This window comes from Rhamphochromis sp. 'chilingali' (assembly GCF_963969265.1).
Source record: "Rhamphochromis sp. 'chilingali' genome assembly, chromosome: 7".
Classification (NCBI taxonomy): Eukaryota; Metazoa; Chordata; class Actinopteri; order Cichliformes; family Cichlidae; genus Rhamphochromis; species Rhamphochromis sp. 'chilingali'.
In genome coordinates this window covers 9,274,103-9,301,161 of record NC_137934.1, presented here as the reverse complement: position 1 = coordinate 9,301,161, position 27,059 = coordinate 9,274,103, and the positions used below count along the sequence as shown (strand labels likewise).

At 41.8% G+C, this 27,059-nt stretch overlaps 2 long non-coding RNA genes across 2 annotated transcripts; one reads left to right on the top strand and one right to left on the bottom strand.

Annotated features, from left to right (window-relative positions):
• The first annotated feature begins 10,184 nt into the window (after nt 1-10,184).
• LOC308400115 lies at nt 10,185-11,007 on the top strand. Its single transcript, XR_013972315.1, has 2 exons — nt 10,185-10,564; nt 10,813-11,007. It is a non-coding gene; the product is annotated as an uncharacterized lncRNA (long non-coding RNA).
• Nucleotides 11,008-13,704: 2,697 nt separating this feature from the next.
• On the bottom strand, nt 13,705-26,659 carry LOC308399500. Its single transcript, XR_013972184.1, has 3 exons — nt 26,532-26,659; nt 14,669-14,757; nt 13,705-14,534 (listed from the first exon to the last, which is right to left on the bottom strand). It is a non-coding gene; the product is annotated as an uncharacterized lncRNA (long non-coding RNA).
• Nucleotides 26,660-27,059: the final 400 nt, after the last annotated feature.

Sequence of the window (27,059 nt, the reverse complement as noted above, 5' to 3'; positions counted from 1 at the left end):
AAGGTGTATGCCTGAAGTAATTTCAACAAACTAGGATTCATGTTCTCCTGAGGATTTTCACAGACACTGCCAGCCACTCTTACCTGAGCCATCCAGTCAGTCACTGGTCCTGCAAAGGAAACTACATGCCACTAACTCATCTGCCTGCCCATTCTCCATTGTGCCATTGTCAGCACTCTGGAACATCTTCTGCCTGCTAGTTACCTTTCCGGATCCCAGTAAACGGCCAAGAGAGGTAACAGAAACTACCCACAATTACTGCAAGATCTCTTCATACCCGCCATTACCACTTCTGACATCTCCTCTCTTCTATGGTTGACTTTCCAGTTGCATTCCTGTAGAAAAAAACTCCTTCCTGAGCCACTGACCTTCACTTCGTTACCTCTCTTGTTTTACAATAAAATCTGTAAAATTGCTGTCAGTCTCCTGATCTATGAGTCCAATTTGAGCTTAAACCCTAAAGATGTCACTGTAAAGTCCAGTCTGTCCTCAGTCTAATGTGAAAGGAAGGAGAAATAGTGCTGCTGTTAAAAAATAAATAAATGAAAGTGATACCAAAATAATGGTTAAAGTTCAAAGAAGCATTCAAGAGCTACAGGTTTTAGCCTGGACCCTAAAGTAAGCTGAGAGTATATTGTTTTTCGAGCAGATCATGATGCAAGATGATAATTTGATTTTCATGGTCTGGTCAATTCTTAGTACGGGTCTCATGAATCCAGTCACACAGACATTGCTTTTATCTATGCCCAAGCACTTGCAAACAATCCCATATAGTAGTAATGCAAGGCTCAGTCCCATTACTGAGTGGTCAGGGATCACCACTGACTTTTCAAATGGCAGATGACCCACTCTACCGCCCGAGCCGCAGCTGTCCTGCTGTGGTAGACTTAAAACACCAGTAGCAAAAATGTCCATTTGCCATAAGACTGAAGATCAAAAGGAATACTGCTTGGAATGTGAAGCAGTCGGAAATCCTTATGAAGTAAGTATTCTATATATTGCCTCCTTAATCTCCACAAGTGTGCCTCTATTGTGAAAAAGGACTGCATTCATGCTGAATAGATGTACCGCTTCTTAGAAGAGAAATCATATGGTTCCACATGTCTTTAGATGTATAAAAAAAGATTTGGTATTGAGCATATAGACCAATGTATTTCCAGCTGTATTCTCTTAGGTGTGGATAGGATTATAAATGTGGATACTAACATTCTGTTTCAGAGGAAGATTGCATCAACAAAAGAATAACTTGACACATTTATATTTTTTGTTAACTCGTCAGACTTAGAAATCCTTAATCAGTACTTCTCCAATAATGAGCGGTTAGCTAACTGTGTCGAGCAACCTTTCCTGCAGTTTCCATCTCAGCTGAAAGGTGGGATGAATACATCAGTCCCTGAGTGGTTTGACACCGTTTGAATAATAAAGAGAAAGCGGGCACCATGCAGTTTAATTTGCAGGCTATAGTGAACTTCTCTGCACCATTACCACCGCGTCTGATTTAGCTCGGTGGCTGTTTCCATTCGAAAACATGTTTATATTTCTATTGTACAAAGCAGCCTGCAGTTTTTCAGAACTCCTTTTCAATGAACGAGTTGGCTCGTGTCAGAGAACATGTCGAGTAATCACGTCTTTATAAATTATGACTGATACTGTCAATTTCAAATGCCCTGCTACTGTGACAACATACTTATTTTGGCTTATGGCACACTGAATCCTGGCGGGAAACATCTTAACCTGGTTCGGGAACAGCACCATGCAGGACAGACGAGCTCTACAGAGGGTTGTGCGGTCAGCTGAGCGCACCATCCGCTCCGAGCTCCCTGACCTGCACTCAATCTACAGCAGGCGGTGCTGGACCAAGGCCAGGAAGATCGTGAAGGACCTCAGCCATCCCAACAACAGACTGTTCTCTCTGTTGAGGTCAGGAAAGCGATTCCGCTCCCTGAAGACCAACACAGAGAGACTGAGGAGGAGCTTCTTCCCGCAGGCGATACGGTCTCTCAATCACACCACCACACAGTACTGACCCACACATATGGTTCTTACACACACACTGGACTTTCTGGACATTGTTTTTGCACAACACTGGTCACTATATTCTTCATTTCCGGTTAATACTTGTACAGCTGCTGTTATTGTGTATATATTTATTTAGATTTAGATTTCTTCATACATTCTTATATAGTTCTATATTGTGTATTTTGTTGTACAGTTATTTTATTTTCAACTTTAATTTATATATTTTATCTTATTCTCCCAGTTAAATTTACCCTTCATTCTAATTTGTGTTGTACAGTTATTTCATTTTTAACCTTAATATATATTTTATTCCTTCCTAGTTAAATTTACCCTTTTTAATTTTTCATATTTATTTCCTATCTTATTCATAGCCTTTTCCTTTTTTGTTTTCTTTAGGTCACGAGCAGTTGTCCAAGCATTTCACTACATATCGTACTGTGTATGACTGTGTACGTGACAAATAAAATTTGAATTTGAATTTGAATTTGAATTTGAAATCTGGCTGTTGTTGAGGTATCTATTCATCTCAGCTTCCTTTTTTTCTGTGAAATAATCACAAGTAGCAATTTTTATTCTAGTTGAGAAATGTTTCCAAAGAATGCCAATTATAGCTTTTTCATTCCAACTAAAGGCTCCGAAGATGCTTATTTCTACCTTGGCAATCCAGGTCCAGTTCTTGTGTGTGTAGGTGTACAGAAAGATTGAAGTAGTTATGCTGTGACATTCTGAATTAATTTTCTTATTTAAAGACTGAGATTTTTAGGGGTGGTTTCACTATTTGGCCTGCATTAATTAAAAACTAAACAAAACAAACAACAAAAAAGAGAAATAAGTTTTTAGTTTGGTTGGTATAAAATTATTAGTTGAGTTGAGGATTGAGAGCAAGGAAGGTGGACTTTATTTCCAAGCTTATTCTGTTTCTTTTAAAGCTCTACCAATTTCGTTTTGATTAAAACTTAAAACCAGAAAATACTTCCCCTCGTCCCTAACTTACTCTGAAAGTGCCTTTTAAAGTTTTTCTTCAGCGGCCAAAATTCTAACCATAGTTTAAATCAAAAGACTCCATTATTTCATCAAGGCCACACTAACAAGGTTATCGAATTTCTGTGGTGAATTTTTTTCCACATCTCACATCGTTTTGTGTGAAGTTGTCACATTTTTTTTTTAATTGTCAAACTTCTAAATGTCAAACTAAAGTGAAAGAGTGATTTAACTTTTGTCATGGTGATCTCAGATAATAAAGCCTTCGGCTCCGTGCTCAGAGGCAATGTGAAAAAATCTTAGTGGAATCAAAAGGGAAGCATCCTGCTGGCAATGCCCCCAGAAGCTGTGGTCATGAAACAACATGAGAACTTTTACATTTACATGTTATAGCTGATGGGTTTTCACAGGGAAACCTACAGTATATTGCATGCTATATTTAAACTGTTAGCATGTTAAGAGTAAAAGTAAAGCCACACATGCATCAGTGGATTCAAGAATCATCTTTCACCCCAAGTTTTTTTCTTCTTTTTTTCTATTCTTGCAGTACAGAGGAGGCTCAGCCGTGTTTGAGATCTAAAGCAGCTGCTGAATAATAACTGGAGTTTCCCTGCTTAATTTGTCCACACCTCTTTCATTCTCACTTCCTCCATCTTCAGTTTTTCCTCTTCAGATTTCCTCTCGTTTCCTCTCCAAAATATGCAGGCAGAGAAATATTTTGATCTGTCTCATTTCCTGCCTAGGACATTTTCCTGCATGTTGACTTATGAATGATACATGGCCATGTTTTTATAGCTCAGTGTACACACAGAGAGAGGGATAAGGAGAAGTTGCCCTACGCAGTGACTATTGGAGCTGCATTAGTGTGAAGTTCTCCAAAAAGCAGCAACAAAGATATTGTATTTCAGCCAACTAATGATTGGTTGAAAAATTGACTTGAACAGGAAAAGGAAAGACAGCGTAATTCCACATGAAGAGGAAGTGAGGCAGAAAATCTTTCATGATCAAAAAAAGCATGTATGAGAAGCAGAGGCAGTAAAAGCAAAGAATAAAAAGACAACACATTTTTCAAAAAACAGGTCAGTTTCAATCAGATTTTGACTAAAGTCCAGTTCAGTATAAGCAAATCGTTTCTTTTCTTGTCCGTCTTGACCGTCACACACCAAATATCACAAAATGTGGGGTTGACAGTCCACAGGGAACACAGCAGGAGTGGATGCTGGACGTGCGCTGCAGGCACTAGAGGAAATTGGTGACAAAGCAGGAGAAAAAGTGCTGCATCAAAACCTATTTGTAAACGTTTTGGTCAATAATACATTGTTACGGTCACCTGTAGTTTGCATGGAAGATGCTAACTTGACTGCTTGCCTCACTCGCTAACTACTCATTGATGCTGCTGCCATCGTTGTCCATAGTCTTATTACTTCCCGGATCGATTATTGCAACTCCCTCCTATTTGGTCTCCCTTATAAGTCCCTCCATAAATTTCAACTTCTTCAGAATTCTGCAGCTCGGGTCATAACTCGTACTCCCTTAAGAGACCATATCACTCCAATTCTTCAATAGCTTCACTGGTTGCCCATAGATTCCAGGAGAAACTTTAAAATCTTAGTTCTCACGTTTAAGTGTATTCATAGCCTTGCCCCTCCTTATCTCTGTGATCTGCTTCATATCACCACAGTTTCCCGCTCTCTCAGATCTTCATCTGCCACTCACCTTGTTGTACCTTCTGCTCGCCTTAGCACTATGGGGCACAGAGCTTTCAGTCGCTCTGCTCCTCGGCTCTGGAACTCACTTCCTTCAGCCTTAAGAAATATAGATTCCCTTCCCTTATTTAAGTCACAACTCAAAACTTACATGTTTAAACTGGCTTACTTGCTTTAATACAAATTTTACTTGCTGTCAAATCATGTTTTGTTTTTTTGTTTTTTGTAAATTTGTTTTTTGTGGTTGTATTTTCTGGTTTCTGTATTTTAATTTATTATGTCTTTTTCTCTTTGCAAGGTGACCGTGGGTTTTAGAAATGCGCCCTCAAATAAAATGTATAATAATAATAATAATTATTATTATTATTATTATTATTATTATTATTATTATTATTATTATTATTATTATTATTATTGTCTCAGCGGTACGCCATAACTTTTAGTGTCAAACTAAGGACAGCCATTCGGGTGGTGGCACTCTCTTTGCAACCACTTTCAACTAGCAATAGCCAGCAACTGCTCATCAGCAGGTTTGGGAATACACATTTTTACTAGTGATTGGATGCCCGTGTGTCTAGTCTAGGCCTATGTGACTCAAGCCTCAGTTAATCTTTCAGATAGGCAAACTTTTTTGCTGCTTGAATTTAAGTCCGTCACGGAACCTTTCTGTATTTTTTAGCTTGTTGGTTTTACCACCATATCATATTGTTTTCTGTAGATGACACTGACAGAGATATTGACACAGATATTTATTAGGCATGAACTGCTGATCTGCCGAGATCTTCAACCTTGTCAAAGTTCAAGACATACTTAAATAACACATTTACTGTAGCATCATCTGAAACAGTGAGTAGAATATGGAAACAAAGATATTCAGGAATTAGAAAAAAACATCAAATCACTAGAAGAAGCCTACGCGTCCCACCAAGATCAGGAAACATTGAACAAAATATGCAAAACAAAACTAGAATTAAATGAAACTATTAATAAAAAAACACAATTCCTTATACAAAGACTTCGCTTGCAGAATTTTGAACACAGTAACAAATCAGGTCGATTTCTAGCTAACCAGCTAAAAATAAATAAAGAAAAAATAACTATATGTGCTGCTAAAGATTTATCGGGGAACACAATATATGATCCTGGAAGAATAAACAACATTTTTAGGGATTTCTATGAAACTTTATACTCACCACAAATAAACCCATCTAAAAATGAAATTGATCTGTTTCTTGACAACGTAACTCTTCCAAAATTACTAGACAGTCAAGCAATGGAACTGGATTCGCCACTGACGCCAAGTGAACTCCAGGAAGCCCTGATAAGTATGCCCAATAATAAGGCTCCAGGTCCAGACGGCTTCCCTGCAGAATTCTACAAAGAATTCTGGACAATTTTGGCACCAGTATTCCACAGCATGTTGCAGGAAATCGAGGAAAAGGGCAGACTACCACCAAATATGAATTCTGCCAACATTAGTCTCCTGCTAAAACCAGGCAAAGACCCTTTATTTCCCTCAAGCTATCGTCCAATTTCTCTTTTAAATGTAGACCTTAAAATAATCTGCAAAGCTCTCTCAAAGAGATTAGAGAAAATGACCCCCCTCTTAATTCATCCTGACCAAACTGGTTTCATAAAAGGTCGGCACTCCTCAACAAACACTCGTAGATTACTTAATTTAATAGACTACTCATACGATAAAAACATCGAAACCATAATATTATCTCTAGATGCAGAAAAAGCATTTGACAGAGTTAATTGGAAATTTTTATTCGCAACTTTACGCAAATTTGGTTTTGGAAACTCTTTCATAAACTGGATAAGAATATTATACAATTCCCCAACGGCTCGTATCAGAACAAATGACCAGACATCCTCCAGCTTCTGTCTCCTGAGGGGCACCAGACAGGGATGCCCACTCTCCCCTTCACTTTTTGCAATTTTTATCGAACCTCTAGCAGCAGCATTTAGACAGGCTACAACAATTAAGGGCATAAAATGTAAGAACATAGAACATAAAATCAGTCTCTATGCGGATGATGTGTTGCTTTTTCTGCAAAACACACAAACCAACCTCTCTGAGGTAATTACTTTAATAAACTGGTTTTCAAGAGTTTCAGATTATTCAATTAACTGGCCAAAATCTACAGTTCTCCCCATTAACTGCTCCTTCCATAATTCTTCCTCTGCCTCACTGCAATCCGGAAATATTAAATATTTAGGTATTAATGTCTCTCCTAAGCTTTCAGACTTAACTAAACTAAACCACATCCCACTTCTAAAGAAAGTAGAAGGCGATCTGACTAGATGGAAATCTTTACCCATATCACTCATGGGAAGGGTCGCCACTATAAAAATGATGATCTTGCCAAAAATAAATTACTTATTTTTGATGATCCCTAACAAACCATCACAAGATTGGTTCAGATCTCTGGATTCATATATTTCCAAATTCCTTTGGAAAGATAAACCCCCGCGTATTAGCTTAAAAACGCTACAAAGAACCAAGGATAGAGGAGGATTAGATCTGCCTAATTTTCACCAATACTTCTTAGCCAACAGGCTTCAGTTCATCTCAGAATGGTTAAAACATACCTTCTTAGTTGAGCCCTGGCTAGATGTTGAACAGGCACTATGCAAGGATCTAGAGATTTCAGACCTACCATTTATTAGCTCAAACATCAAAAGACATGAATGCTTTAAAAGTATCAACATCAGCTTTTCTCTAACAGCATGGTGGGAGTTTTTAAAAATAACGGAGTCTTCATTAATCCCATGCAAACGTACACCTATCTGGAATAACCCTGACATATTACAAAACAATAATATGATTAATTTCCCAGAATGGGAAATTAATCATATTAAAGGAATTAAATACTTAGAACATATATTAGAGGGAACAGAATTTATTCCATTTGACAGACTAGTTGAACAATATGGGATCAACAAGACAAGGTTTTTAGAATATCAACAAATTAAATCCATAGTAAAAAAGAAATTTAACCTCAGTCAAGTTGAATTACAAACACCACTAAGTGCGGCACATTTTCTTACTCTTAAATCCCCCAAATTATTATCTAAAATATACAGAACACTTTCTAAATTAGATGAATCAATATCCCTTCCTACTGCAAAGTGGGAAGCAGATTTATCAGTCAACCTAGACCAAAACTTCTGGTCTCAGATTTGCTTAAAAACTTTTAAATTAATTAAAAATCCCAGTCTGCAATTAATACAATACAAAATACTTCATAGAGTGCACTATACAGGTCATCGGATGTTCAAGATGGGCTTTACATCTTCCAACAACTGCTCACACTGTCAAGGCAATACACCAGACAATTACATCCACGCTCTTTGGTTCTGTCCACCAGTGCAAAAGTTTTGGCGCGAGATATGTGAAGACTTATCAAAGTGTCTGAAATGTAACATTCCAACTTCCCCCTTAGTGTGTCTACTGGGCAGCTTAGATAATGTCACTTCAGAAAAGAATATAGCCCATATGATCTTCACTGCCCTATGCATAGCCAAGAAAACAGTCCTCATGAACTGGAAAAATAAAAATAATCTTAATTCTAACCAATATAGAAATTATCTATTAGATTACATTAGTCTTGACACAGCCTCTGCCACCACATTAGATCAATTGCTCTGGGCCCCTTTTATCAGCTCCATCACCTAGTGGGGGTGGGGGGTCATAGTTTGGTCCCGCCTTCACTGTTGTGATTGGTGAGGGGGTAGGGACAGGCTTAGGGCGTCGGGGGGTTCCCCGGAGGCATCTTCCTTGGGGGGCTCAACCCGGGGTAGCGGTCACGTCCGGTTGGGGGCTCTGTTGGCTCTCAGGTGACTGTTTCCTCGCGGCTGCGTGCAGCGGGGCTAGGGGAGGGTCTGTGCTGACGGACGTGGGTTACTGACCTGGCAACCTGGCTGCCCCTGGGTGGGTCCGGGATGGGCGTGACGTTCTGGGGGCGCTCCGTCTCTGGGCTGGGGCCCGGGCCGGGCCTCGGGGGCTTGGGTCCTGGTTGGTGTGTTGCCGGGGTTGTGGGCGGGTGGGTGCATGGGGGCCCGGCCCTGGAGCAGGGTGCCGCCGGTGCGTCGAGCCGCCTGGGGGGCTCTTCAACTGGTGGGGGGGATGGTCACATCTTGCAGGAGCTTTCTTCTCTTCAGGAACTCTCTGCAGGAGGGGGAGATACAGGAGAGGTGGAGGAAGATCTCAGCCTGGGCGTTTACCGTCTTATGTAGTCTGGAAGATGTGTGGATGGTGGGGTGGGTGCAGTTTTCTCTGTGGTGGGGTTGGGTGGACTGTCCAGGGCTCTGTGGAGCCGGGGGGCGCTACTGCACTGGGCCCCGGTCTGGATGGGCCTGGGCCCCCCTTCCCTGGCGGGTCGCGGAGGGTGGGAGTGCCTACTGGGGTCAGCGGGGGAGCTGGCCCCAGGGAGGGGTTACCTGCCCCTCCCTTCCTTCCCTCCCCATCTCCAGCTGCCTCCCTCTTCCCGCTCCTCCACAACCACCCACACATGCAGGGCCTTGGAGTGGGGGTATGTCACCAGGGTGCAGAGGAGGCTACCCCCCCCCCCCCCCCCCCGTCCCCTTCTGGCTGCCTCTGCCTCAATTTTATCCCACAACTTAGACATTCACATTATTCACACTCTCATTACACATACATATAGGATCTTGGGGGTGGGCACAATCACGGAGTCCAAATCACCATCAGGGTGTATACCTCACCCCTGACGTCGTTGCCCACCTCTCAATTTTAAATACACTTAGTCATTGAGGGCTAGCAGGAGGGACTATGCGCTTACCTGCTGCTCCTTGGCAGGTAGCTCCATGCCCTCCTGGGTTTTAATTGCACCTTAGAACACATATGCATCAACACTACAATGAGCGGGTGGAGGGAGGTTTGGAGTCTTCTCCCACCCCCATTCTCTGCGGCCTGCTGGAGCGGGAGGGCTAGTAGGAGGAGTTGGCCGTCCGACTGCGGTCTGGGGTGGGGGCCCTCCTGCTGCTGCGGAGTCGGGGTGGTCTGCCTCTCCCCACCGCAGGGAAAAGGGTAACACCACCTGGGTCTGGGTGCAATTCCCCCCTCCAGGGGCAAGGATACCTAGACCCGGTTTGTAGAGTACGCTTGGGGAGTGTGATTGTGTGTACAGCGTCTCTTTATGTCTGTCTCCATGTTGGTTGAGTGTGGAGTGAGTGCATATGAGAGCATGAGGGTGGGAATGGATGTTTGTGTCTGTGTGTGCCTGTATGTCTGTGTCTATATGTCAGGTTGGGTATCAGACGCCACCTCTCTGGGGACACCTCAGGCCCTCCAAGGTTTGGAGGCCTATCTCCACCCACCACCACTTCCCCTGCCGGTGGCGGACTCCCTCAGGTGTCAGTGTGTTGGTGGTTCTTTGTGTCTGGGGGTGGGCGTCCGGGTACACACCGGCTCACTCCTTGGCGGCCGCTTGTCGGGGCCTGGGGCCTGGGGCCTGGGGCCTGGGGCTCGCTCAGGCCCCTTTGGAGGTGGGGTGCCCCCGGCCTCTCGGCCTGGGGCTCGGTCACTCAGGCACAGCTGGGGGCCGGCGGAGCTCACGGGTGCGTCACTGCAACTCCCCCTGACTTCTGCTCCGCGGCTGCTGGGCGAGCCCTCATCTGGGACTCTCCTCAGCTCTTACTGGAACAGTGGCGCGGCTGCCCCTCTGTTGGTCTTCCATGGTCTCTTGTGTTCTGGGGGCCTCTGGATGTCTGGAGTTTTGATCTCCTCCATACCCGCTTCACACCCTGGAGGACGGGGCTGTGGCCCCCCCACACTCCCTAGCAGATCATTACATGGAGAAACCTTTGGAATGCAAGCATGCTGATCCACACAGGTATGCACACATGGGTATTCACAGACGCGGACTAAAGCTTTCTTGGCTGCTGCCTCAAAGCACACTGTGCGCTGTCTATCTTGCGTGCTGCACAATATCGTTTATTATTTAGTAAATATTGATATCTATGACTAGCTAGTTTATTGTGATGGTGCTTTGTTTTCTCTATTATTATGTTGCTCTTTGTTGTTTGCTGTCTCCTCTGTTTGTTTTTTTTGTTTGTTTGGTTTTTTTTTTTCTCCATACAGGTGACCCAGGAGTTCTTTTTTTTTTTTTTTTTTTTCTCTCTCTTCCCCCCCCTTCTCACCGTCTCTTCTCCCCTTTGGTTTTCTTTCTTTCTCTCCCCCTCTTTCTCTCATTCATTCCCCCTGTCCTATTTATTAAAAAAAAAAAAAAAAAAAAAAAAAAAAAAAAATGACAAAGGATGAACTGAAGCTCTGCCATCACGTAATGTCGCATACTGCTGTTTCTGATGTCATTTAGAAAAAAAAAAAAAAACAAAACAAAAAAAAAAAACAAAGATTATTAAAAAGATGCCGCTTTTTCCACATAATTTTGTCCCTAAACAGCTATTCTGGGCCTACTGAGCTCTATGTAGGAAATACAGTAACCCAAGCACTAGGACAGGCACATGCTTTGGGCCATGATTATTAAGAGGAACTAAGAACAGCGAGTGACAAGCTGCAGACAGATGAATGTTTTATTTTGAAATTTTGGCTTGCTCCCTATTCATGTTCCAATATGTTTGTCTATAAAATGTCAGTAAAATACACAGCTCCCCAGAGTTTAAGATGTCTTTACAAGACATGTTTGCTGAACAAACACTATTACCTAACCATTTCTTTAATTAAACTGGGCAAATAAAAGCAACTTATTTTATTCAAAATCTAAATAATTATTATTTTGTTGTCTTTAGATATGTTTCTCTCTCTCTCTTTGCATATCTTTTGACAATATCCATAAAGACAAGGACAAATAATAGTCAGTAGTTGCATAAGCACAGCTTTTACAGTGGGGCAAAAAAAAAGTATTTAGTCAGCCACCAATTGTGCAAGTTCCCCCACTTAAAATGATGACAGAGGTCAGTAATTTGCACCAGAGGTACACTTTCAACTGTGAGAGACAGAATGTGAAAAAACAATCCATGAATCCACATGGTAGGATTTGTAAAGAATTTATTCGTAAATCAGGGTGGAAAATAAGTATTTGGTCAATAACAAAAATACAACTCAATACTTTGTAACATAACCTTTGTTGGCAATAACAGAGGTCAAATGTTTACTATAGGTCTTTACCAGGTTTGCACACACAGTAGCTGGTATTTTGGCCCATTCCTCCATGCAGATCTTCTCGAGAGCAGTGATGTTTTGGGGCTGTCGCCGAGCAACACGGACTTTCAACTCCCGCCACAGATTTTCTATGGGGTTGAGGTCTGGAGACTGGCTAGGCCACTCCAGGACTTTCAAATGCTTCTTACGGAGCCACTCCTTTGTTGCCCAGGCCGTGTGTTTTGGATCATTGTCATGTTGGAAGACCCAGCCTCGTTTCATCTTCAAAGTTCTCACTGATGGAAGGAGGTTTTGGCTCAAAATCTCACGATACATGGCCCCATTCATTCTGTCCTTAACACGGATCAGTCGTCCTGTCCCCTTGGCAGAAAAACAGCCCCATAGCATGATGTTTCCACCCCCATGCTTCACAGTAGGTATGGTGTTCTTGGGATGCAACTCAGTATTCTTCTTCCTCCAAACACGACGAGTTGAGTTTATACCAAAAAGTTCTACTTTGGTTTCATCTGACCACATGACATTCTCCCAATCCTCTGCTGTATCATCCATGTGCTCTCTGGCAAACTTCAGACGGGCCTGGACATGCACTGGCTTCAGCAGCGGAACACGTCTGGCACTGCGGGATTTGATTCCCTGCCGTTGTAGTGTGTTACTGATGTTGACCTTTGTTACTTTGGTCCCAGCTCTCTGCAGGTCATTCACCAGGTCCCCCCGTGTGGTTCTGGGATCTTTGCTCACCGTTCTCATGATCATTTTGACCCCACGGGATGAGATCTTGCGTGGAGCCCCAGATCGAGGGAGATTATCAGTGGTCTTGTATGTCTTCCATTTTCTGATGATTGCTCCCACAGTTGATTTTTTCACACCAAGCTGCTTGCCTATTGTAGATTCACTCTTCCCAGTCTGGTGCAGGTCTACAATACTTTTCCTGGTGTCCTTCGAAAGCTCTTTGGTCTTGGCCATGGCGGAGTTTGGAGTCTGACTGTTTGAGGCTGTGGACAGGTGTCTTTTATACAGATGATGAGTTCAAACAGGTGCCATTCATACAGGTAACGAGTGGGGGACAGAAAAGCTTCTTACAGAAGACGTTACAGGTCTGTGAGAGCCAGAGATTTTCCTTGTTTGAGGTGACCAAATACTTATTTTCCACCCTAATTTACGAATAAATTCTTTACAAATCCTACCATGTGAATTCATGGATTTTTTTTTTCACATTCTGTCTCTCACAGTTGAAGTGTACCTCTGGCGCAAATTACTGACCTCTGTCATCATTTTAAGTGGGGGAACTTGCACAATCGGTGGCTGACTAAATACTTTTTTGCCCCACTGTACACTCTAAGAAATAAAATGTTGCATTTACTCCACCCAGTTATGTCAACCGGTTCCACATAACTGGGTTAGTGAAATATAAAATGTATGATACACTTAATTTGAACAACAAATTTTAAGTACATCCTTCAAGCTTTGGCTAATTAAATGCAAATCACAAGAATGGTGTTGTATTAACTAAATATCATAGTGTTGATCTAACTAACATGTTGACTTAAATTGACAACACTAAATAAAATCTACTTAACCAAAACAAGCCCTACTTACTCTATAAAATAAGATGTTGCATTTACTCCACCCAGTTATGTCAACCGGTTCCACACAACTGGGTTAGTGAAATCTAAAATGTATGACACATTTAATTTGAACAACAAATTTTAAGTACATCTGATAAATTGACTAACCCTAAACGAGCTCTACTGAAACTATAGGATTAAATTACTTACTCTATTTAAAGTAAATTGAATAAATCAAACACAATTTTATTCAGTTAACTCAACTTTAATAACACTTGGTGTAAAATGTGCTGAAGCAAACTTTGAGCTGTTCAAAATTCTAGATCAAAACCTTTTTCCTAAACAAAAATATCTTCACATATATGCAAGTGCATATTAAGTTCAGGAAGACATAATACAGAATGTTAAAATCAAGTTATTAAAACTGGAAAGTGTTGTGATTCCAACATTTTTAACATTAACATGACTTAATTTAAACTTGCTTCGGGTACAATGGAAAACTCACAATACAGTCCTATAAACAACAAGTAGAAATGATTTTAGTGGCATTTTTGTCCATATTTAAAAAACTTTTTTTTTTTTTTTTTTCAAAACTTAAAATGAAGTCCAAACTTAGGAGCAGTCTTGTTCAATGTAGCTGGATGGTGGTAAAAGTTCAACATGAACAAAGCATGCCAAAAAGTATGAGGCCTTGCAGAAGTTCTTGCGGAATTCAAACTGAACAGTTTATAAAGTGCAAGGAGATGGGTTTGAGAATCTTGTAACCAGTTCAGTGTCCTCTATAGTTCAGTGCAGGCTGTTTCACTCAAGAAGTTTGTTTTTCAGAACTTGCACCTTCATGGATAGGTTGTTCCCATCCAACTCCATCAGCACCTTCTGAAGAAATTCAAATATGTATTTCAGGTGCTTTGGGTACCTCAGATTTAGACTGTAGATTAGTCCAAGCAGGAGGGCACACCCCTTTGCCACATCACTAAGAGCTTTCAGCACAGTGTATCCTTCTATGATGACACCAATGTCCTCAGGTGTATCTGCAGAGTCTGCTCCTTCATGTCTGACAACACAGACTCCTAAAGTCAGCTGCTCCGTTTCTCTTCTTGCACTAAGATCCACATCCTTAAAATGAAAACAAAGGGGGGGAAAGCTAATTGCATATAGATACATATGAACAAATGAGCCCACCTTCAATTTACTATCCCAAATTAAAACAAACAAACAAACAAACTGATCTTTCCCCTTTTCTAACTTACCAAGAATTCCTTGAACAGGTCATCTGGCTTTTTATTTAAGTAGACACAGTTTTTAGAACGCATTCCCGTCGAACATCAATGCTGATATTCTGGTGGAGATAAGAACTCAATGTGAGACAAGATTTTGGTTCTTTTCCACCTCTTCCCAAACCAAAGTCAAAAATATTAACAGATGAGTGATTAGCGATGAGTAATTAAACAATGTTTGACAACTCACATTAGTGACATTCAGTGAGGTTAATGATTGGTTAGGCACTGACTCTTCTGAGTCAGATCAACAAATATATGAACACAAAACTAGAAGCTTTTCAATTTTGACAATACATGAAAGCTTTCACTTTTGCTTTAATCAATTCTAAACTGTTCAACAATATAATTATTAATTGTACCCCTAAAAATGTTAAAATGAAATAGAAGATTAGAACTCGGCAATATGGATTCAAAATCCTATCACAATATTTTCTGGTATTTATTACGATAACAAGAGTTACAATAAAAGATAACAGTAACCACAATCACATCTGAGCCACTTTTGTTGCATCTACTGACAGACAGAACTAGCTGACCAACTTAAAATGAAGGGGGGAACACACAAATTGTCACTTTGATAATCAATGGAACTGATACAAGGAGTTAAATGCATTACATATAGCTGTATTACACATAATGCTGCATTTTAATGACACAAGATAAATGCATGTCTTACACTTTAATCACTGATATTAACACTAAACCAGATATCAATACGGGGTAGAATTCCTTCAAACAATGTAGCAACTTATTTGATGCATGTTTCTAAAATACACTATACATATATTTCATTCTTCAAATGGATAGGATCGCTGGCGCTCCTGGTGGTCATTACTGACACCAGGGAGCATGCGCGGTAGATGTTGGGAGTAATTTTAAAGCTGCAGTTCTTAGTACATTCTTGTACATTTTTTTGCGTTCCCTGTGCATTGCCTGCTTTGCGTAACTCGTCATGTATTAATAATCTCATTTACTGTGTTATTCCCCAGCATCCTGCCTCCAAAGTGATGCATAATGTTCAAGCTTAGGAAATGTTCAAGTTGTGGAGAAATTACATAATGTAGACGCATGTTTTCAGCTGTCTCACTAAGATGAACTACTCCAGGTCATTACATGCCTTTTACTGACTCCAGAAAGCGTTAGAGTTTAGGAAGCGTATGAATGTTGGATCCACTGTGAGACACTGAGGGAACTGAAACTACATGTAAATGCTTCATGTCTCCTATGCCCGTTGAATCAATTCTTAACATTATGGCTAGGGATTATTTTAAGTAATACGATATGGCTATAGCAGGAAGCAGTTCCATCACTTCTGTGCTCTAAATCTAAATCCATCTTGCTGCCTTTACAAACTCCCAAATCTCATAGCCAGACTTTTAAACTCACTGCTGTGGCCTCTGCCTGGGTTATTTCTGCCCTCAGATGAGTTCAGAAACAGGTTTTATAGGACTATGTAAGGTAAAATAATAAGTTGCTTTCCAAGGCACTAGAGCAACGGTGTGTGAGTCAAATGTTAGTGGGGAGCACCAAGGCTGTCAGCACCAGGGAATGCTTTCAGCCTAAACTGCAAGAGGGGCTGTGGAGCAATAACTCTCAACTGACTGTGGAGCACTGAGTATTTTTACAAGGGGCAGCAGTGTGTGCAGCAGTAGCACCATGGAGAGCTCCTCTCCTCAGAGCGCAAACACATGCCTACTGATCCGTACGTTGTCTCAGGACACTGACTTTAAAACAGCAGCAGACAGACGTTTCTACAGCATTTTAGACACGGAATTATTATCCAGGGATGGGCAATGCATCCAGCCTTTTCAACAAAACGGCGTCACTTCTTTTTGCCCATTCACAGCTTGCACTGCACTTCTGCTGTTAAACACAGACTACTACTCTGGGTGCCTTTCTCAAGGCTGTGTGTGATGCCTATTCCGGGAAAAGGAACGTTTTCCTTTCTTCATGTAGTTTTAAAAAAGACACTCCAGGAAATTAAACAAACAACCTTCAGCTCTCAAGTCTGATTATATACTCTATATAAATGCTACAGTACCTGAAATTATCCATCTCGTGTTATAATAAATGTTGTGGCAGTAGAAAATGTGCACTGAGATGATGGCCACTTCATTAGGTATACCTGTGCAGCTGTGTATTGAGGCAAATATCTAATCAGCCACTCACATGGCGACAGTTTGATCCATTTAGGTAATCTTTAGGTTTACCTGCTGAAGTTCAGAGTAGGGATAAAAGACGACTTAAGTGATTTAGACATGTTTTTGTTGTTGGCTGGTTTAAATATTTCAGAAACTGCTGATGTGCTGGGGTTTTCCCACATAACCATGTTGAGGAGTTACACAAAATGGTCCAAAAAAAAGAGAAAATCACCAGTGAGCCTTGTTGATGCCAGAGTTAAGAGAAGAATTGCCAGACTGATTCAGGCCCACAGGAACATTACAGTAATTCAAAAAACCACTTATTACAACTAAAGCATGCAGAAAGGTATTTCTGAAAGCACAGCACATTGAAGCTTGAGTTGCCAGTCCTGTCAGCTAAGAATAAGAGACTGAGGCTATAGTTCATACAGCCGGTCTGTTGTCTGGATTTCTACTGCAAAATTCAAAGCATGGGTCCATCAGGCCTGATAACAAATGGTTCAGGCTGATGACATTTTAATCATGTAGAGCATATTTTCATAGCTCGCTTTGGACACTTAAGTGCCAATTGAGAATCACTTAAAAAAAAATACTGCTTACTTGAGTATTATTGTCCATCCCTTTAAGAGCACAGTGTACCAGTCTTCTGATGGCTGATTCCAACAGCATAAAGCACCAAGTCACGAAACTCAAATCAGTTCAAATGTTTCTTGAACATGATGGTAAGTTCACTGTACACAAATGGTCTCCACCGTCATCAGACTGAAAATCTCTGTTCTGAGCACCTTGTTGAATCATTGCCATGAATCATTAAGGCAAAAGGGGGTCCAGTCTGGTAGTAGCAAGGTGTGACTGAAATACACAGTGAGTGTGTATTTCTTTATATGTACACCAGTGGTTCTTAACCTGGGTTCGATCGAGCCATAGGGGTTCAGTGAGTCGATCTCAGGGGTTCAGCAGACCTTCCGCCGTGACATGCATGGCTCATTTTGTGCACCAGTAAAAAACATATCTATGTCTTGAATTTGAAAAAAATCATATTTTATTTTTCACTAAAGAGGGGTTCAGTGACTGCGCATATGAAACTGGTGGGGTTCGGTACCTCCAACAAGGTTAAAAACCACTGAATAGAAGAATAGAATAGAATAGCCTTTATTGTCATTGTACAGAGTACAACGAAATTGGAGTGCCACTCCCTTGGTGCAAGTTTCAATAATAAATATAAATGTAAAATATAAAAAGTACAAAAAAAAACAATCGTAAGTACTCAAACAATAGTATGTACAATATATACAGGATAGCAGCATTAATATAATGACAGTATGAATAGCAGCATAATATAATGACAGTGACGGTATGGAATAGGTTCAATTGTTTTTGTGCTTATTTACTACGGTGATAGCTCTGGGAAAGAAGCTATCCCTGAATCTGTTTGTCCTGGTTTTATGTGACCTGTACCGTCGGCCTGACAGTAATAGTTCAAACAGTTGGTTGCTGGGGTGAGAGTGGTCCTTGATGATATTGCCAGCTCTGCTGAGGTACCGAGAGTTTGCAGTGACCTCCAGGCTGGGCAGAGAGCAGCCAGTGATCTTCTGGGCTGTGTTGATGACCCTCTGCAGTACTTTCCTGTCTGCAGCTGAGCACCCTGCATACCATGTTGTTATGCCGTACGTTAGGATGCTCTCTATGGTGGCTCTGTAAAATGTCACCAGCAGCCTCTCCTCCAGGTTGTTCCTCCTGAGCACTCTCAGAAAGTGGAGACGCTGCTGGGCCTTTTTAACCACCGCTGTAGTATTTGCAGTCCAGGAGAGGTCATCAGATATCTGCACGCCCAGAAACCTCATGGAGTGTACCCTCTCCACACAGCTCCCGTGAATGTAAAGTGGGGCCGGGCTGCTCTGCCCTTCCTGAAGTCCAAGATAAGTTCTTTAGTTTTCGTGGTGTTCAGTTGGAGGTTGTTAACTGAACACCACTCAGTCAGTCTGTTGACCTCATCTCTGTAGTCCGACTCATCCCCCCTTGAGATGAGTCCAACCACTGTGGTGTCATCTGCGAACTTTATGATGGTGTTTGAGAGATGGGTAGGGGAGCAGTCGGATGTGTAGAGCGTAAACAGGAGGGGACTCAAAACACATCCTTGTGGAGACCCGGTGCTGAGTGTGATGGTGCTGGACCGGTGGGGGCCGAGTCTGACAGACTGTGGTCTATTTGTCAGGAAGTCCTTGATCCAGAGGCAGATGGGGGTGGAGAGTCCCAGGTGAGACAGTTTCTGGACCAGGATCTCCGGGATGATATGATTGAATGCTGAGCTGAAGTCCAGAAAGAGCATTCTCACATAGCTTCCTCGGTGCTCCAGGTGACTCAGCGCAGTGTGGAGCGCTATGGTGATAGCGTCCTCGGTGGAACGATTTGTCCTGTAGGCAAATTGGTGGGGGTCCAGAGTGGGAGGCAGACCGGCCCTGATGTGCTGACAGACCAGTCTCTCAAAGCACTTCATCACTACAGGCGTAAGTGCAACAGGCCTGTAGTCATTTGGGCTGGCCACAGCTGTCTTCTTGGCGATGGGGATGATGGTGGAGGTTTTGAGGCAGGGCGGGACGGTGTTTGATGACAAGGAAAGGTTGAAGATTTTAGTGAAGACTCCGGTCAGTTCGTCAGCACATGCTCTGAGAACCTTTCCATGTATTCCATCAGGACCTGCCGCCTTCCTGGCATTCACTGACCTTAGAACACACCTCACTTGGTGCTCCCTAAGTGTTAGTGTGCCAGTGCTGGGGGCGGGTGGAAGTGGTGTGGCAGCTGAGGGCTTGGTCGTCTCAAAGCGGGCGAAGAAACGGTTTAGATCCTCAGCCAGTGAGGCATCAGTCCTAGATGTTGCCTGGTTATTGCTTCTGTAGTTGGTAATGTGATTGATCCCCTGCCACATTTTTCTCGGGTCGTTGTCAGCAAAGTGATCTTCAATCCTCCTCCTATAGGCAGCCTTAGCTTTCCTGATGCCTCTACTCAGGTCTGCCCTGGCCGCCCTATACGCAGCCCTGTCCCCTGACTTGAAGGCAGTGTTGCGGCTTTTTAGGAGGGATTGCACTTCGCTATTCATCCAGGGTTTTTGATTTGGAAACACCCTGACCCTTTTGTTGACGGTGACATTGTCAACACAGTTCCTGATGTACGAGAGTACAGTGTCCGTGTACTCCTGGAGGTTGTGGCTGGAGAATAAATCCCATACAGTTGTTGAGAAGCAGTCCTGCAGTTGAGAAAGGGCTCCTTCAGGCCAGGTTTTTATTGTCTTTGTCTGGGGCTTTGTTTTTCTCAGCAGGGGGGTGTAGGTGGGGGTGAGGGACATGCAGAGGTGGTCAGATCCAGCCAGGTGGGGGAGGGGTGTCGCTCTGAAAGCATGCCTGATGTTTGAATAGACATGGTCCAAAGTGTGTTCTCCTCTCGTAGCAAAGTCCACAAACTGGACAAATTTAGGAAGCACAGTCTTTAGGCACGCTTTGTTAAAGTCGCCGGCGACAATAAAAACCCCATCGGGGTGGGCAAGCTGTTGTTTGTTTATGGTGTTGAGCAAGAGGCTGAGAGCCGTGCTAACGTTAGCATCCGGCGGTATATAAACAGCTATCACAGTAACTACTGTAAACTCCCTCGGGATGTAAAAAGGTCTGCACGAGACTGCCAGAACCTCCAAATCAGGAGAACAGTGCGTGTGAATGATCCTGCTGTTACAACACCACTCGTTATGCACGTAAACACATAGCCCCCCTCCTCTGCTTTTACCTGAGTTGCTGTTTCTGTCATGCCGGTGTAGCGTGCGGCCTGCTAACTCGACTGCAGCGTCGGGATTCAGCGGGTGAAGCCACGTCACCGTAATAAGAATAATGCTGCAGTTACGTGCAAAGCTTGTGTTGGCTATCTGTAGCTCCAATTCGTCAAGTTTGTGGGTGATGGATCTGGCGTTCGATAGGAAAAGGCTCGGAAGTGCTGGCCGGTGTGGATGTTTGCGTAGCCTAGCGTCTGAGCCCGACCGGCATCCCCTCTTCTGCTTTCTTTCCCTCCGTCGCCTTCTACGCTTGCTGGGCGGGCAGACCATCCACGGTGACCCTGGCGGTCTCGCTATCTCCACCAGGATGTTGTGTGTTCGCTGATAGTCGCCAGAAACAGACAAACTATATTTAAAACCTAGGTCAATTAGGTTCTGGCGACTGTAAGAGATGGCGGCGTTGCAAACATTCAAAAATATCCACATTAAAAGTAAAAACGAGCACCAAACTGGAGAGCTAAGAGCCGCTGCACCCGTGCGCGCCGCCATCTTGAGTAAAAAACTGATGAACACCTTAGCGTTTGAGCGTATCTAGATTTTATGTGTTGCTAATAAAACATATCATATGATACAATATGTTTTATTAAATATGGGAATCCAAGAAAATATTAATCAATTTGATGTCAGTGTGGAGATCCAGACCAGAAGTAGCTATGGCAAGTCCTGGACATAAATAATGCAAAGCGGTAAGATGGTCCAAGTACAAACAAACACCGGATAATATGAATGAACAAGAATGATTAATCACTTATTTTTGAAAGTAAACAAAATATTTGCAGTTGCACACATTATAGTTATGGAAAATGTGGAGGGATGCACGAGGCATCAGAGATATGGTCAATTTGTCTTTATTATTGCCTGCTGTAATTCTGACACCTATCTGTCTGCCTCCATCTTTCCACTGATTCATTCTCTTTCTCTTGCTGTGAATGAAAGTTTAAATAAAAACTCACATACGCATCCTCGGGCCTAAGGAGCAGCAAACATTTGCATGCGATGTGAAAAAAGAACAAGAAGTTTTCAGAAGTCTCAAAAGAGCAGTGGTGATGTAGTGATTACAAGCATACTGTCAGCTCTGTCAGTTTTTCCACTGGTAATTTCAGCAATTAAGGAGTCCTCAGGGATTTTTTTCAGACCGATAAAATAAAAAGAGAGAGTTGGTGGGGACCTTTACAGGGTTCAGACATCTTTGGAGGTCAAACTTACAAAGAGCCACCTAATTATTTCAACAAAGGAGCAAGTTAACATTGATTGCAAACTCACTACAAATTACGACAAGTCTTAAGTGGTAATCTCTCAGACAGGCAGGATCGTCCTTATCTTTAAATTCGCTTTTATCTGCTCGCAAGGAGCTTACTTTTCCAAAGTAAAGTTCATCTCAAAGTTAAACTAATCAGACTGATGGCAGGCAGCGAATTAATTTGAGTTTAATTGAGATCCTTCAGATGTAAATACACACATGTCATGCCCACCACAGACCTACACCCAATATATTCTATGAGTCTCTAAATTTTTCCTTGTCATAACACAAGACGTCTTGTATTTGACAGATAGTTACTGAGTGTACAGATGGAGCAAGTCAAACTGTAAGGAAAGGGGGACGGCATGAAAGCGACGCTTATAATCTTCAATGCAGCTTTCATTTCTCCTTGTATTCTCCGAAACAGCACGTACATTCACGTACACACATGTGCGTACACTCCTGTCATTTGTTAAAGTGATTCATGTGGGGAACTGATGACTTGTAGCAGACTCGATGACATCCAAGGATTGTTCCGTTTCCCTGTTCACAGCTCCCCACTCGCACACGGCCTAACCATTCATATCCGCATCCATGTCATCTATTTTCATTCGCAAGATTTATAACCTTCCCCATAGTTCTTGGCCTCTTCCTTTAAATCCATAAGTTGATTCACAGCTGATGTGACCCAATATTGCTGTTGTTGTTTTTTTCCTCCTCTTTTCTCTCTCTCATAATGATTGGTGGTTTACAGTTTTATTACTGGGGTTTGACATATTTTCCTCGGGGTCAGTTGGCTTATTACTGGATATACTGTAAATCCTCGCTATGATTGGCAGAGGTTCATGACAACACTCGCTAAGTGCAGAGGAGTGACCAAGCTGCTGCCTACTGTCACAGTAAAATAAATTGCTGTACTGATCTAGTGACTATAAACATACTGGGCTGACAGTTTTTATGTTGGAAGTAGAAGTATGGGTGTTAAATTATAATTTAATTGAAGAATTTGACATTTTGGGTGTATATTTTTGCACTAGGGTGGCACAACGATGTGGTCCTTAAGACTGTTGCCTCATGGCAAGAAGGGCCTGGGTGTGAGTCCACTGGTTAGCTGGGCTGTTTCTATTTTCAGCTCACATGTTCTCCCTGTGCCTGCGTGCATCATCTCCAGATACTCTAGCTTCCTCCCACAGTCTGAAGACTGGTTAGGTTAACAGCTGCTTCTAAATTGTCCATAAGTGTGTTTGCTCTGCAAAAGACTGGACATATGATCTACCTGTATTCTACATTTTGCCACATGACAGCCAGGACAGACTAAATCCCCAACATTACCCCGAATTGGATAAGCGGAAGAAAATAGATCAGTCTCTAAGTATAATGCAGCTAGTGCAGAGATATCTATGCAAAAAAAAAAAAACAGAAGTGTGAGATGGTAGAGAATTTACTCCAGTGTCCTGTTATATTTTAGGGAGCAAAGAGCAGACAGCTGAGTTTATTAAACTCCACTGAGACAATCTGCAAATTTCATTAAAAGTTTACTAAACTATCATCTTGTCTTTATTTTTAGTTAGCACATACCTTAAACACTTAAAGCTCTAAGCTAATGATAGTTATATAAGAGCAGATGCATGCTGGTGCAATAAGCTGTACGTTTTATGTCCAATGGATGCATGATCTGATTAGTCGACTAATCGAAGAAATAATCGGTGACTAGTCAACTATGAAAATAATCGTTTGTGGCAGCCCAACTTGTTACCCATACAGCAACTGCAGGCTAAGTATCACTTTTTATTTTTATGTGATAAAAAATGTCAGTGCTATATAAACGCATTTACGTTCCTCAAGTGCATAACAAGAAGAGAAGCCCAGGCATGTCTGAAAGCAAGAGTCATGTGTCAGCATCTAATGACAAGTTAACACCTTAAAAAAGAAAATACTTGAGCAACTTCAGGCAAAGCACTGCGCCTTACTAAATATGCAGGAAAACTGGGTGGTGGTGGTGGTGGAAACAGGACATGTGTTTTGCCACTTGAGGCAAAAGAACACCACTGAGTACGACCAAGCTACAATGGACAAGATACTAGCAGCTGGTGACTCAGCCAAGCATTACTGGATCACTCAGTAGTTGTGCTGCACATGACAGGAAGAGCAAATGGTGAATGGAAATTACTGATGTGTTTACATGGTGGTAAAGGTTGGCTTTCAACATCTGCTTAAAAAGCTCAACTCAAGATACAAGAGCCCATGTGGAAAATATCTTTCAGTTTTATTGTTAAACAAATGTTTTAAGCAGTTGTGTTATATTTTTACTAACAATTTCCAGGGAAAACACTACCTAGTCTACTTCCTTGCTTACATTTGACTATAATGCCACTGGTGGCACCTTGTTTCAATAGACACTTCAAATTAGGAAGTGAGTCATCAATGACAGTAGCCCATTAGGAAACAAGGCTAGAACATGCCCTTCATTTATAAATGCTGCTGCCTGCAAGCATCAGTAAAGTTTCAGTATTTTTTTCTACACTATACAGATACATCATTATCATAAATGTTGCTTGAAACATCATAATACAATTTTGAGCCATTTTCCCCACCTCTATTGTCAAGTGATGCCTTTTTGTCAGTTGCAGGGTTAATGCTGTGAATGGGCATTTTTGAACCCAAATCTTCATCTTATTCTCAACTACCAGCTGCCCGTCCATTGGATTGTAATGGCAATAAACCAGAAAGAACAAAAGCAATGAAGGAGGCTCTGATCTCTCTTTGACTTGCATATTCTCAAATATTTTTGATCTTGCTCTGGAGTCAGAGTAGGACGAAGCATGTGGCCAGTTAGCAAACTCATTTTGGTGTATTTCCAGACTGTCACAGTTAAAAGTGAGCTGAGCCTGAGGGCGAGGCTTTCAAATTACCTGTCACTCTGGTTTCAATCCTTAAAGTCAGTCTTGAGTGTTAGGTAGTGACCAAGAGAAGGAAACCTTGGATACGTCAGAATTATTTTTCTTCAGGGATATCTTGGCTCATCCTCAGGGAGAGTCTGGGCATCTTCCTTATGAGGGAAGAAGGGAGCAAGACTGTGGCTTCTTTGCATTAAAAGAAGCCAAATTGAGGTGGTACAGTAGCAGATTGGGATGGCTTAAACACCTCCCTCTGGAGATATTCTGGGCACGTTTAACTGGGAAGAGACCTTTTAGGCAGAACCGGAACATGCTGAAGGGATTACATATCCAATCTGGCCTAGGAATGCATTAGGATTTGCTTTTATCCACAGCAAAGAAATGCAATAACATGGTTTCAAACTACTGCCCCGACCACAGTATACATTGGCAGCATTTTTTTTTTTATCACACTTGCAGTTTGTTATTCAATCTATGTCAGAGTAAAAACCAAATTTTATGTTTAAAGTTAATTTTCTACTGCTTTTATACTGTGCACCAATGAAAGTCTAAGCAGGATGTTACCTAATGGGCTCCAATTGGTTGAAGGCAACACATAAAAAAAATGGAGGGAGAAGAATAGAGGTAATGAGTCAGGCAGCCCTGAGCTCCAGAAGGGGGGACCCATAAAGTCTGAGATTGATAGAGTTTTTTAATGTGTCCAGAGTCACATCTTGTTAAAGGGCCCTGTAATTCCTCCCAGTGCCTGTGGGATAGTATCACATCCTCAAATCAAACTTCAGGTTTATGACATTGGGAGACGGGTCAGGAAAGGACATTATAGCTTTACTGACTCAAAGGCATAGCTTAGGAAATGGCAGCTGTTCTAGAAAGCATTTAGAGTTTTCAACTCAGATTGTGGAATGGAAACGAGCGGCACCAAGTGAGAGAAATCTGTAGTGTTGGGGAATGCACAGAAGCATAAAACATATCCCATGGCGTTATTTTTTTGTTTTTCTAAAAGGGCACCGATTGGATATATGCTAATCTTATGAAATGAACCACAACAGGTGAAACTGGGGTCAACAGAGAACACGGCACTAAAAATAAATTGGACTAAAAACATGTGATGAACAGGCACTGATCTGAAACGGCCCAAGTTCTTGTATTTGCATGGGAGAAAATGCTATTTGCTCTTAATGTATGCATGTTTGTACCACACACACACCCATACACTCATACACATTCACAATAAAATGTCACTGGTAATGGTCTTTTTCAACTTCTTTGACTGTGACATTTAAAAATCTTTGAAAAGGCTAGGCCAGTTTGCTGCAGGGTGGCGCAGAGAACAGTGAAAGCAGGCTCACTATTGTTTGCGATTTTAATTGCTAATCTGATAGCGAGGGACAAGATTAGATTTGTGTTTTAGTTTTTCAAAGGAAATGAAAATCAGTTGTTGCTTGTGCTTCACAGCAAGGAATTCAGCTCTGCCAGTGGTTTCCTAAGCTGCATCGACTGTGGCACAAGAGTAAATGACTCAGCAGAACACACGACATCAAGGGAGTGAAGCAAAAAGGGAGCTGCTACCAAAAGAGGAGCTTCCATTTCAAACTTACATCTGTTTCTCCTATTTTGAATCAATATGAGCTGCAAAGGTCAAAAGAGATAGAGAGGAAAGTGAGTAAGAGAATGACAAAACAACTGGATATCTTGTTGGGAACAAATCCAGAAAAGATTCTGTAGATTCGACACAAACCTCTACTACATCAAAGTTTTCCAATAGACTCCAGTCTTCTTTGTTCTCCCAACAAAGCTCAGGACTTTTGTCTTTGTCTCCCTGTGAGTCAGCGCAGCCAACTAAGCACCAACTATTCACCAACTCGCCAGACTGCAGAGGAAGCATGAAAATGGGTTTTAACAAAATGTTTCCAAGCATCCAGTCATGTCTTCTTCAGCACATAAATCCAGCAGAGCATCAGTTTCAGAAATAATGAGCGCTAACAGGGGAGGATTGGCTATCTCCTGACAGGAGAGAAGAGTAAAAATGCCAAAAAAGAAAGAAAAAGATACAGTGTTAATACATTAATTGGTGTAGAATCACTTCAACAACTGAGAAATGCAAAAATCTGACATTTTAAAAAGGGGATTTTTCACTGATTAAGAAAAGAAATGTATTTTACACAATGTGATCTTTGAAATGTCATTGATTCATTCATTTACTTTTGATCTGCTGTGTTAACCCTTTACTGACAATTATAACTACACAACTAATACGCTGTTATTA